This window comes from Parasteatoda tepidariorum, chromosome 3 (genome assembly GCF_982258835.1).
Source record: "Parasteatoda tepidariorum strain Cologne lab strain chromosome 3, Ptep-v5.0, whole genome shotgun sequence".
Classification (NCBI taxonomy): domain Eukaryota; kingdom Metazoa; phylum Arthropoda; class Arachnida; order Araneae; family Theridiidae; genus Parasteatoda; species Parasteatoda tepidariorum.
The window spans coordinates 102108464-102111908 of NC_141757.1; positions in this window are offsets into that span (position 1 = coordinate 102108464).

The window sequence follows — 3445 nt, forward strand, 5'->3', positions numbered from 1 at the left end:
AGGCAAGTTAAGATTATTATTAAGATTATTTTAATAAAATAATTAAAATATTTCTTGTTGAAAATTACTGACCTTACTTGATTAAAACATATTTGTAAATTTTTTATTAGATAATCATGTCAATTTTTGTCATTTTAAAAATATTAATTTCTACAAATGATTAAAACATTTTTAAAAAAGCAATTCAAGCATATATGTGAAACATATTAATGTTACGAAAATGAACTACTAAATATTTGACTGCCAAAATATTTAATTAAATAATCACGACGATTTGATTTCTTTAAACTTCTTAAAAAAAGTGACAAATATTTTTAGAGGAGCAACACATGCTTAGTCATGAAATAAATGTTCCACTTACTAATACTTAGCAAAAAAGATATTTTAAAAGAATGGCAGCTTCAACATTTTTATCATATGATCAAGATTATTTCTTTCATTAAGTTTCTAAAAAAAGGTGTCAAATGTCATTAGGGGAACATTTAAATATGTAATAAAATATGCTTTTTTTTATTCTTATTATAAAATATATTTTACTTATTCATGTAAGGAAATATACTTTTACTTATTCGTGTAATAAAATACACTTTTACTTATTCATGTAATAAAATATAATTTTACTTATTCATTTAATGAAACATACTTTCCTTTATTCATGCAGTAACATATTTTTTACTTATTCATGTAATAAAATATACTTTTTCTGATTCATGTAAAAAAAACATACTTTTTTAATTCATGTAATAAAATATACTTTTACTTATTCATTTAATGAAATATATATTACTCACTAATGCTTAGCAATAGAACAACACTTTGAATCCACATGTTTAGATAAAAAGAAAAAAATATCTCTTTTGCAACTATCAAACTTTTAGGTGAACTGGTGTTTCGAGTGGCGAGTCATTAGACAAGATAGGGGAAATTGCGTTGGTCAAGGTGACAACTTAGCCTAATGACACAATAGGCTAAATGCAATTCAATCATTCACCAATAAACATAATCGAAAGCGGGTTCTTTTCTTCTTTTCAAAATAAATTTGAAGATATAATTTTTATTTTCAATCATCGAGTCCATTTTTTTTATCTAGCTTATTTGTAATATAGGATGAATTACGTAATGTTTATATCGCGTAAAAGCTAATTTCGGAGCATTACCAAAGCTGTGGTCGTCTGCTTACATTATTTTTAAATTACATTATTTTCAAATAACGCGTTTTATTGCTCAACTTAGCAACTTATTGAAATAAAAATAATTCCTGATGGAATTAGAATAAGACACATTAACTATAGTTATTGAAATATAAATCAATACTCACAGCTTATATTTATTTCGATTCACGAAGGCCTCGCTTTTCATCGGTTTTTCAGATGGACGAAGAATAAATTTAGAAATAAAAACATGAAACTACCATCACAATCCGTAGCATAACCTTCCATAATAGAAAAAATAAAAAAGTGTCAATATGAAGCTAATACAGAAATTGTTAAAAAAATAAAAAATTACATAGTTTTAAACGGCAAGAATAAAAATTTTACTTATAAGCTCGTATACCGACCATACACTTATCGTACCAAAAACAATATTAAAGAAAATCATTCCTTTACAGTCTAAAACGAGCCATTTGTGGAAGAAAAATAGCTTTAAATGAAGTATTTTCTGTAAAATGAAATTGATGGTGAAATTTTCCGCAGTTTTTAAATTAGCAAAGCATTTCACTTAATCTAGAATGAATTGAAAGATAGAAAATTGAAGAGGGCAAGTGAAAAAAAAGAGAAAACTGAAGAGGGCAAGTGAAAAAGATTACTTAAAAGAGTTACAACAAAAATGTTCGTAATTAAGGCATGCTAATAAGCGAATCAAACTGGTTTTTATTTTTATTTTCATCAACGTGGAGTTCATAAGAGTTTTTTTTTTAATCTAAATTTATGACATGAATTTATGATGTAAGTTTATATAAATCATAATTAATATTATTCTTATGAATAGAGTCTGCATGATTTTGCCCCATTTTAAAAAAAAAGTTTATGAACATGATTGAACTGAACTATTCAGATTATAGCTGTGTATTTAAAATATCAGCCAAGGTCATCAATAAAAATATAGCTTTTGTTATTGTATTGAATTGTATCATCAAGCATTTATTGAAAAATATATTATGAAAAAAAGCATTAAAAGAGCAAGGTATTTTTGTTTATTTTCACTTAATTATGAATAATAGACATAAACTAAAGTAGTTCTCAAATTTAATTTACACCTAAATGGAACTACGTCACGTAATTTAGGAATCAAACTTGTGAAATTAACTTTACAAGTAAGCATTGTTCATATTATCAATATGGTTTTCATCCAGAAAATAAATTTTAAGGGCTGGAGTTTTCAACATCATGATAAAGATTGAAATTAGAAAATTTTAATTTTTTATGAATTAGTGAAATTATTGGTCAGCCAAATACATTTCAAAAACATTGATGTTCGTACATTGTCAATTTTTTCAATTGCATGATATAAATTATTTGAAATTGGTACCTTTTCCGCAACCTTTGACATTTTCTACTACGCGTCAAATAAAGTAAAATGGGTAAGCTGAACAGATATTCCTATAAAAAATCCGGTTACCAAAAAAATGCTAATTGAGTGAAATTAAGAAAATCCAAATTATTGGTCAGCAACGAAATATTTTATCTCTCATTTGCATATCGTGTTTTCTTTCACTTATTTAACATGCAATTTATATCGGCGCTTTCAGACAATGTTATTTCCAAGAAAAAAAGGATAATTATGACTCAAAAATAAAGGAAAATCTTCTGACAAATTGAAGGAGACTGGAATGATCCTTTCCACATTTATTAAAAGGAAATTAGCCCATATTAAAACCATTATAAGAAGAAATTAACCTATTACCCATATTATCACCACTCCTTTTAAGAATGATATTCTCTAACACATGCAAATTGTGGACCGTTCTACTTAAACAGAAAATCTGTTCAGAGGAAGCTATTAACTGACTCTACCACGAAGAACAGAAAAAATAAGTGGAAATGTAAAACAAATAAATATATAAAAAATAATTCTCCGAGGAAAAATTAGAACTTCATGTCTTTAAATCACGCCCACTTTCATAGCAATTTAGTTCAAATTCTTTACTCTACAGTGGGTGTAATTTCTCTGTAATTCAAGAATAATTTTAAGCCGCGTGAAATACATCCTAGTTTTGGTTATGAAGAAGGGATCCCAGGAAAATAAAAAAAAATCGTTAAAGAAAAATTTATTTATTATATAAGTCTTATTATAATGAACATGACCACATTCCAAAATTTTAAAATAATGAAAAGAAAGTTTCTTAAGGCAATCAAACGAATCATTCCTGTTCTCTCATCAAAAATTTCTGTAAAGATAAGAATTCAATGGTTTCGACTGTATGGTCGAAGCCCCCAATCCTATC